We start from the raw sequence: 10,860 nt of genomic DNA on the forward strand, positions 1-10,860 counted from the left end.
TTGTGGCGCATTTCTCTTCTGTGGCAATAGTCAATTGTTGCAATAAACTATGGCAACAATCCTTATTTTCGTGGCATTAGGCATGTTGCCACAACCCACTACGCTTGTGGCAATAAACTATGGCGACAATCCTTGTTTTCGTGGCATTAGGCATGTTGCCACGATCCACTACGCTTGTGGCAATAAACTATGGCAATAATCCTTGTTTTCGTGGCATTAGGCATGTTGCCACGACCCATTGCACTTGTGGCATTAACTTATGGCAACAAATATTCCGGTCGTCGTAACAGGAAATTGCAACATATTTGTTTTGGTGGTGATAAATAGGTGTCACAACATGTAAAATCTTTGTAGCAAGAAACTATTGCGACAATTTAAACTTTCTGTGGCGATACACTATTTCAACCGAAAGTGGGTTGTCGTAATAGCCTATTGCAACCGTAAAAAAAATACAGGCATTGAATTACAATATTCAAAACCGTACGTATATAATATGTAGATCCATAAAATTCATAATTATCATAGCAAATATCCATCAAATGAAACTCAAATGTAATTTAGCCATCCTAATTAATTGCGAAGACTAAATTGTCCGTAATCTAGAGTGCAGTCGAGCTAGTTCTTCGGATCCTAATTAACTGAAAGTGGGTTGTAAGTCTTCTGGCAGATTAACAAATCTAGCAGCATCTGTTTTGTATGCCTTGTAAGTGGAGCTTAGAGTTGATCGCCAGCCTCTATATCGCTCTTTCACAATTTTGAGAACTTTTTCTTCTGTTTCTGGAGTATCTTCTAGGTCCCATCTGTCATTTAAAGCAAAAAACAAATGAATATACATAAGCAGTGCATTATCGATGGTAAAATAAGATAACACATGTGGAAAAGGTTGTACGCACTATCATATCTGCAACAATGAGTCGGTGGATGGTAGGGTGAATGTACGACCGCGTCCTCACTCCAATGAGTGGTAACTTTCTTTTCATTATGACTACCACGTCATCCTTGAATGAACATTCATTCCTACTGTACCACCCAATTTTTCAAAGAATGTAATATTTAGCTTTGCAGATCCATTGGAAAAACGCTTCTTAGGTGCTTTAAAACCTTTTAGAACACCTCGCCCTTTCTTCTTCTGTCCACCAGATTCTACAGCCCAAATCATACAAGAAATATTGTATTACTCGGTATTAGATTGTAAGAAATGATGACACAAATATAAACGGAAGCAAGTACCATCCTGTAGTAGCGCACGGTTGTGGCGAGCATGGGATGGCCATTCAACAAGGAAACACATGTCATTAGCAGTCACTGGAATGTCAGATTGTTCTGGTGTTCCTTCATAAGATTTAGTAGTCTTGAAGGTTTAGCAATTTAACCCACACCAAGATTTTATGCATATAGAAAATGCTAAACAATTTACTAGATCTGGGTTGTCCATGGTGGTTTTTGTATGCTGTTATACTTTCCATCCTTGTTAACAGAACATAGCCTTTCTTTACTTCACACAAAAACAATCATGGGACTTAGCAATAACAAAGCATTGATGTTGTGCACCATTCAGATAGGTGATTAAGAAGTAAGGATGTTCTGTACGAGGAGTATCCTCTGTAAAAATTCATCATTGTGCCCTTTGTAGGTAATGCAGACATAAATTTTCGAGTCAATTTAAAAAGAAAGCAATAAAAACAAAATATCTATTAAAAAGAAAGTATAGATCTGAATCCTTGGTTCCCTAGTGTAGGCAAGAAGTATAAATCTATGATGATTATTCCAACTACATAAGGCACAACACGATATAAGAAAGCAATAAAAATAAAATATCTATTAAAAACTCATATTATAGTGGTCTGAATAACGTGCAGAGGATCCACTAAACCTGAATCCTTGCTTCTCTTGACGTACGTTATTCAGAAGTATTAAGCATATGTGAATGAACATGAAAGGCAATGTATCAGTGATAGGTTGTTCGTAAAAATACTACTATGAATCTATAGGAAAAACATTTCCAAAGTGACTCGTGTAAGACCAAATATCTATTAAAAATCATCTTATAGTAATCTGAATCAAATGCAATGCAGAGGATGACTAAACCTGAATCCTCTGCTCTGTTGACGCACATATATCATCTAATATATGACATTATAGCTTAAAATGTGTTGAAAGAAACTCATCTCGGTCTACGCTAATTGCTAAAAAATATTTATTAGAGTAAAACTGACAGACTTTTGTAGATACAACTTGCGTCGTATCCAGGAGCATTTTACACATGATCAGTCTAACTATACCTTGGATCTAGAAAAGGAACAGGTAACATATTAATTCCTGAACATATTCAGGTCTTTTCTGCAGCTGAAGCCATCAAAAAAAGTTTATCTTTGGAAATACAAGTCAAGGAACAAGGAAAATTAGGATTCAAAAAATCTGATCAATGCAAGCAGGATAAAGGAGAAATTATACAGGGAACTACTGTTGACATAGCCAAGCTAGGGGTGTTCTTGCAGATTTCTGTGCCGCTATCGTCTCAACACGACGCAAGTTTTTCATGTCAGTAGAGATCATCACAGGGAAGCACATGAAGCAGCCAAGCTAGCCTACTCACAGGGAATTCATCCAAATCAAAATGTTAAAATAGACTGCAGCAATGTTGTTCATGATGAGTGGCATCATTCCGTGAATCATATTATTATACGTATAGCTCAGATGGGATATGTCATCACCAATGTAAACTGCAGTTATGTAAACATGTGATTCGAAATGAATGGTGCCTAGTGCGCCCATGTTTTGTTCAGAAAAAAAAAGATTCAGATATAAGACTTGATGTTGTATGCAGGGTGACAGCACAGAGATGGTAGGAATATCAAATCACATGTGATCCTGAAGCGTAGCCCGGCTACCAACATTTCTGTCATAAGCTGGAATTTAACCGTGGTGAGTTCATCAGTCAAAACCGAAAAGCCGGGAATATCAAAGAGTTTCAGTAAGGCTGATCCTGTATCTAAATGACATTCGTCCTACATGATCCACGGTGCAAAAACAGAACATGCAGTCGATCAATCATGCACACCTTAACAAATCACACACCGTAATTAAGTTCACGAGCCATAACCGAAGGGGGACTGCCAAAGACATCCAGTTAGCAATTTAGCATGATCCTATATAATATTCACGCTCTATAATACATGGTGCAAAACACATAAATATGCAGATGGTATTATGGTAAGGATGACCAGAACAAACAAACTGAAGTAGACAAAGATCCTGCAGACCAAACCATCATGCTAAATTTAGTATAGAAGTGAACTCAGAAAGATCATGCAGACGAAACCATTATTCAGGGGGGAAATAATCTTTATTCAGATTGATCTCAGAAAGCCGGGCTACATAAGTGAGATGAGGGTGGAAGACGGACCCTGAAAGCGTGGCGTGGCTTGCAGCCCATGAGTTGGAGCGCGCTCTGCAGGACGGGGCGCGTGTAGCGGAAGCTGCCCCCATGGTGGTTGGCGACGGCAATGTAGAGAGGCGGCGGCCATGTCCGCTGCCGGGACTTCTTTTCTACGGCCAAGCGGCGAGCGGAGGAGAGAAGGGGCAGCCACTCTGAATGGATCGAGAGAGCGGCGCGTTGACCAGGAGCTCGTGGGGGAGGGGGGTTTGAGCCCGGGCGGGCATGGCCGAAGACATGGTCGAGCATGCATGAGTTCGTGGGGGATCCTCGTGTCCGCTAAATACCTTTCCCTCTCAGGGAAGCAGATTCGCTTGCAGTCAGATTTTTCATGGCAGAGGAGAGGGAGGAGGGCGAGATCGAGGAGGAATAACCTGACTCCGTGCAGCTGATTCCTACCTCTCCTCTGCGCCCGTCGGTGTGGTTCGCTGTGTTGTCGCCGTCATGACGCCGGCAGCACAGAGGAAACAGGGACGAGACCTCAGATCCAATCGCCCTTGAAGACGCCGTGGTTTGATTTAGAATAACAGTGAGTTGTTAGGAATGTATTTAACAGGAAGGTTAAATATATATGCTATTTTTTTATGGGATCGAAGACGCTAATTTAGGACCTTTTAGTGGGAGTTAAAAAATCTTGGCGCAAACAACATTACACCTAATTAAATTAGTGGTGGGATAATGATTATTTTTTACTAAAAAGTAATTATTTTTTGAGGGAATGTTCTATTTTGTAAATATATTTTGAGACAGATGGAATACTAAAATTTATTTGTGACAAAATTATACCGTGGTGAAAAAACAGCAAATTCGAGATTTGTGAAGGGGCGATCTCGACGCCCTCCCCTGTAACGTTCCCGTCCTCCTTGTCGATATTTGTATAGTCGTCGCCATTTGAGAAAGCCAATTAACGAACGAAAAAGAGTTTCCCCGCTTTATATTATAAAGCAACAACAACCGATACAAACGCACGCCACATACACCCAAGGCAAGATACACAAATGTCGGGCACCGACACACAACCTCAACGACTATCAAGCACCTATAACATGTGCAAAAATTGGATCTGCTTAGAGCCGACAGATACCACTAGCACGAGGAGCGATCATCCGGGAAGATGTGTGACGGACACGCCGGACCGAGGACTCCAAGACGATGCCTCCATGAAGGGCACGACGAACGTCGCCACCGTCCGATCCGAAGATCAAGTTTTCATTCGGGGTAAGACGGAAGGAGTGGGAGCACCACAACGGAGCCTGCAAGGAGGAACACGGTGCCCACAGACACCGTTACCGTCGACCGATGCACGGACTGGATAGGTGATGTACCACGGTGCTTCAACTCCTCCGCCGCAACCCCGATCCGCCAACCACCCGCAGCCAATTAGGAAGGTGGTGTTTCATCATGGACCTACGCCTAGGTTGGGATATGTCAAAAAATTATGCTTGGCCAACTATGGTCAAGGCAGCAAAAATTTGGTCACTTTTCAATTACTGCTCATTGAAACCTCATGCGACCCTCACTTTAAAACTATTAGGTTATACTCTTGTCTCGAAACGTAAGTACTGATGGGATGGGTTGATCAGACGGTTGATATATGCCGGTCTCGATCTCACGTTCCTATCTTGAGATGGGGTAATCTCATCATCGTTCATCTTGCCGGACAATTCATGGACGGTTCGTCCACGCCAGAGTAGGTCCAACAGAATTATGTATCTTTTGTTCAAGCAATCCCTCCCGTCGCCTGCGAGGACGACTCAGGAGGGAGTGATCTCAACATCTTTCATCTAATCGTACAGTCCATGGAGGGATCCTTCACGCGGCCACAGTAGGTCCAACACAATCATATTGCTTTTGTTTTAGCCAAAATAATAGAGATTCGACTATGTCAATTAGAGCATCTACGATCGGATTTTGCAAATCCGACCCTTCAAATGCACGCGGTCTGCGGGTATAACCCGGACACTCCTCAAAAAATGCAATCCACATCCGGACTCCTGAATTACCATATCTCAAATCCATACAAACTCATGCAACTACGTCGACGCACACACGTCGTTCGTCTACTCCATCACACTACACTAAACATGCCATCGGACTACCAAAATTTGGCATGTTTGGCTATCGTGGAGTTCATCCACGGTTGCCCTTGCCTTTCTCGGCGCCCTTGTCGTCCTTCTCGTGAAAGTACCAGTCGAAGACGCAGTACGAATCGAGCCAGATCTGCTCGTTGCTGGAGCTGTCCTCGCCATCGATGTCCTCCTTGTCCTTCATGGTAATCCAGCCATGGCACGGACCACCCGATTCTGCTCTCCGGCGAGGGCGCACGGACTCATACTCTGCTCGACTGGTGATGGGGAAGGAGAGGTGTTCCGGTCGGGACCGCGAGGATCCAGCACCACAGGACCCAAGCGCCCGGTGAGCCGACGCTATGGCGTCGGGCGGACGGATCCGCCCGCCAGCCAACACCCACCAGCCTGACACACCTCATCTGCCTCCCGGGAGGCACGCAGACGCCGCACCCTGTCGTCGGCCCGCCCCAACCCTGATGGGGCCCAGGGGTTGCAGAGTTGAAAAAGATGGAATATGTTTTTGCCGTACGTAACTCGACGAACTTGCTTAGTATGGAGGCAATCTTGGTTGCCAAGAATACATAGGATTACATGAGATCTCAAGGACCAAGTAATAGGAAATAATCCTACCTAATCTATAGTCATAACTACACTGATTACATGCTGAAATATACATTAACATTCCCCCTCAATCTCAACGGGCCACAAGGTTGAGATTGTGTCGTAATTTCTCCAACATGGCTTTTGTAGCAGGTTTAGTGAAAGCATATGCCACTTGATCACCGGAAGACACAAAGCGAACATCCAAAGCTCCTTGCGCCACCTTTTATCTTACAAAGTGAAAATCCACCTCAATATGCTTTGTCCTCGCATGAAATACTGGATTTGCACTCAAATAGGTGGCACCGAAATTATCATACCACAAAATTGGTGGTCGTGGTAGGAACACTCCCAGTTCCCTAAGCACAGATTGTACCCAAGTAACTTCAGCTGTGCCATTTGCTAGTGCCTTGTACTCCGCCTCAGTACTGGATCGTGAAACTGTGGGTTGCTTACGAGCACTCCATGATATCAGGTTAGGACCAAGAAAGACCACAAAACCACCAGTAGAGCGTCTGTCATCGACACATCCTGCCCAGTCAGTGTCAGTGAACACACTCAAAAGTGTGGAGCTTGACCGGCGAATAGTGAGTCCAGTAGTCACAGTACCCTTGATATACCTCAGTATGCGCTTCACCGCCTCCCAATGCACATCAGTGGGTTTGGCTAGATATTGGCACACCTTGTTGACAGCAAATGAAATATCAGGACGAGTGAGGGTAAGATACTGCAATCCTCCAACCATGTTGCGATAGCTAAAAGCATCATCATGACTGAGAGGAGTACCAAGATCTGCTGCCAACTTATCAGTTACTGACATGGGAGTAGAAACTGCCTTGCAATTCTCCATATGAGCACGATGAAGAAGATCATCAGCATACTTGCGTTGAGACAACACCATTCCCCCTGAATTGTAGGTGGCTTCAATCCCAAGGAAGTAAGGAAGGCGACCAAGGTCCTTGATGGTAAAGGACCCACCTAGAGTGCGAAGCAAACGATCCACTGTATGGGAGCAGGAGCCAGCAATGACAATATCATCAACATAGACCAACATGTAAATAACTACATTGCCTCGCCGGAAAATGAAGAGAGAGGTGTCGGCCTTGGATGAATGAAACCCAAGTTGTTGCAGCCGGTCACTAAGGCCGGAGTACCAAGCCCGCGGAGACTGTTTGAGTCCATAAATAGACTTCCGAAGCTTGCAAACATGGTGAGGAAATCGAGGATCCTCAAAACCTGGAGGCTGCTGCATGTACACATTCTCATTAAGCAAACCATGAAGAAACGCATTGTTGACATCAATCTGGCGCAAACACCAACCCTGTGAAACTGCAAGTGACAGCACAAGGCGAACAGTGGCCGGTTTAACAACCGGACTGAAAGTGGCAACATAATCAACACCATACTGCTGAGTAAACCCACGAGCAACTAGGCGAGCTTTGTACTTGTCAAGAGAGCCATCAGATCGTTCCTTGAGCTTAAAAATCCACTTACAGCTGACGATGTTAGTGCCCGGAGGACGAGGCACAAGTGACCATGTCTGAGTGCGCTGAAGGGCAGAGAACTCCTCTTGCATAGCACCTGTCCAAGCAGGATCAATAAGAGCCTGCCGATGCGTAGTTGGAACGGAGACGACGGCACTGAAACCGCGACAATACGGATTATATCGGACAGTGCCATCAGATGGAACCTTTGGGCGCCGAATATTGTTCTGTAGGCGTGTGCGAGCACGCTCGGGAGGGGGCACCGGCGAGGAAGCCGACGACGGGGAGTCTGCCGAGGATGCTCCGGCGGTTGCATCTGCACGCACATGTACGCAGTCGACCGCACCAGGCATAGGCGCGTCGGGCGCTGCTCGCCCAGCCCCGTCGGAGGCAGCCGCGTCGGGCGCTGGCGCGCCAGATGCAGCTCGCCCAGCCCCGTCGTGTGCATCTGCGTCGTGTGCAGCTGCATCGGACGAAGAGGCTCCATGCTGGGCTGTGGCACGCGCGAGCGACGGCTCGGGCGACTGGACCGCACCGGCCCACCCGACGGGGCGATGCCAGAGGGCGCATCGGAGGGCGCCGGAGCGCGCGCTGGGTCAGCAGGATGCAGCCGCGTGCCGCAGGCGGGCTGGGTGCATGGGGGTGTAGCATGTACGTCCGTCACGCCAGTGCATGGAAGCTGCGTCTCTGTACCTGTAGGATATGACTCAGGAAACAAAAAACACAGATTGTAGTTTCTCACATTAGCATCCTGAACTACTGGCTCGTGAGAAGGAAAAGTCACGGGAGGATTTAAGAGAGACAAATCGGGACACACACTAGTCGCAAAAGGAAAAACTTTTTCATCAAAGACAACATCTCGAGAGATATATATGCGACCAGTGGACTTGTCAAGACACTTGTACCCTTTATGAAACGGACTATATCCGAGAAAAACACACATCTTTGAGCGAAACTCAAGTTTCCGAGAGTTATATTTGCGAAGACTAGGCCAACATGCACAACCGAAGACACGAAGAAAAGAGTAATCAGGAGTGATGTTAAGGAGGCGTGTGAGTGGTGGCATATTTTGAAGGGTCCTGCTAGGCATGCGATTGATCAAATAACATGCGGTGAGAAAAGCTTCATCCCAATAACGCAAAGGAAGATTGGAGTGAGCTAGGAGAGCAAGCCCGGTTTCAACGAGGTGACGGTGCTTTCGCTCAGCGATACCATTTTGTTGGGATGTGTGTGGACACGATATGCGATGGGAGATACCAACACGTTGAAAAAATTTGTGCAAGCGGTGGTACTCGCCTCCCTAATCAGATTGGACCGAACAGATTTTTGTGTTAAGAAGTCGTTCGACATGGGCTTGAAATTTGTAGAAAACTTGTTCGACGTCAGATTTATGTTTGAGAAGATAAATCCAGGTAAAACGGCTAAAGTCATCAACGAAGCTAACATAAAATTTAAAACCACCAGATGAGGCGAGGGCAGGCCCCCACACATCGGTATGAATAAGCTCAAGTGGTTGCGAAGAAACACGGGAAGAATTATTGTAAGGTAATTGATGACTTTTAGCGCGTTGACAAGCATCACAAACAAAAGTATCATGACTCGACGAACAAGGGAGTTTATTTGTCCGAACGACAGACTCAACTACATTATTTGAAGGGTGACCCAAGCGATGATGCCACTGACTCGATGAAGACCTAACTCCAGAAAATGCTCGATGTGAGGATGACGATGATGGCCGGCCATACAGAATGGGGTAGAGACCATGTCGACTTCTACCGTGAAGAAGGACCCTCCTCGTGATTTTGTCCTTCACAAAAAAGAAATATTTGTGAAATTCCACAAACACTCGGTTATCCGAAACAAGACGGTAAACAGAAAGAAGGTGCTTGTGAATTTCAGGAACATGCAACACATTATTAAGATGGATGGTATCACGTGAGCCAGCTAGTTTAGTATGACCAACGTGAGAAATTTCCAAACCTGCGCCGTTTGCAACTTGAACTTGATCCTTCCCACCATAGCGCTCGTGCATCGTCAAACGGTCGAGGTCGCTGGTGAGGTGGTCGGTGGCACCAGTATCAAGGTACCAATTGTTGTCGCGGTGACCATATGTCACCATGTTGCCGCTGCGATGGTCGTCCGACTGGTAGGCGTGATTGTAGCGATCGCGACAGTCGGTGGCGTAGTGCCCCTCCAGGCGGCATATCTGGCACCGGGGTGGGCGACGATTTCGGCCGCCACCACCGCCATTGTGGCGTCCACCGTTGTTGCCACGGTTGCCACCGTTGCCATAGCGGCCGCCATTGCCACCATGGTGGCTGCCGTTCCTACTCCCATGGTTGTTGTTGCTGTTGCGGCTAGCATCACGTGACCCGTTGCCATTGCCATGGTGCATGGCGTTGTTGGCGGATGAAAAATGGCCGCTGTTGGCAGCGTGTTGTTCTTGACGAGCTTCAAAACTGAGAAGATAAGAATAAAAATCGGAGAGGCTCACTTGGCCGGTGAAGACAGAGAGCGCTGTCATGAGCGGGTCGTACTCCTGTCCCAGCCCCCCGATGATGTGCCCAATGATCTCGTCGTCGGACAGTACCTCGCCGACAGTGGCCAGCGCGTCCGCATAGCCAGTCATCTTGTGGAAGAACTCTGTTGTGGTCATGTCGTTCTTCTTCGTCTGCGACAGCTGTGTGCGAAGTTGACGCACGCTGGCCTGGTTTTGAGCGGCGAACATGGCGCCGAGGGCGGACCAGACGGCCGCCGAGGAGGTCACTCGCGTCATCTGAGCGAGCACTTCCTCTGTCATGGAAGACAGGAGCGCGCCGAGCACGGCTTGGTCGGTGCACCGCCATGGCTCATACTCAGGGTTGGGCACTGAGTGTGCAGCGTCGCCGGTGCCCTGGACGATCGTCTTCGGTGGCGCAGGGATGGACCCGTCGAGGTAGCTGAAGAGGCCGGCGCCGGTGAGCACTAGTGCAGAACCAGGCAATAACACCGGTTCGTAAGGCCCTTTAGTGCCGGTTCCCCCGGCACTAAAGTGTGGTCACTAAAGGCCCCCCCTTTAGTACCGGTTCTGCACGAACCGGTGCTAAAGGGAAACCACGTGGCACGAGCCAGCTCCGGGGGCCTGGAGCCCTTTAGTACCGGTTGGTAACACCAACCGGTACTATAAGGTTTGGGGGTTTTTAGTTTTATGGTTTATTTTTCATTTAATTTTGTATTTCCATTTTAATTGTTTTTCGTTTGCTGGTATTTTACGATACTACACATTGTAAAC

The 10,860-nt window shown here is 46.8% G+C and overlaps 1 long non-coding RNA gene across 1 annotated transcript; it reads right to left on the reverse strand.

Moving 5' to 3' along the window:
* Positions 1–441: 441 nt before the first annotated feature.
* Positions 442–3,964, reverse strand: LOC123071192 (uncharacterized). Its single transcript, XR_006434169.1, has 3 exons — positions 1,231–3,964; positions 894–1,143; positions 442–800 (listed from the first exon to the last, which is right to left on the reverse strand). It is a non-coding gene; the product is annotated as an uncharacterized lncRNA (long non-coding RNA).
* Positions 3,965–10,860: the final 6,896 nt, after the last annotated feature.

This window comes from Triticum aestivum, chromosome 3B (assembly GCF_018294505.1).
Source record: "Triticum aestivum cultivar Chinese Spring chromosome 3B, IWGSC CS RefSeq v2.1, whole genome shotgun sequence".
NCBI lineage: Eukaryota > Viridiplantae > Streptophyta > Magnoliopsida > Poales > Poaceae > Triticum > Triticum aestivum.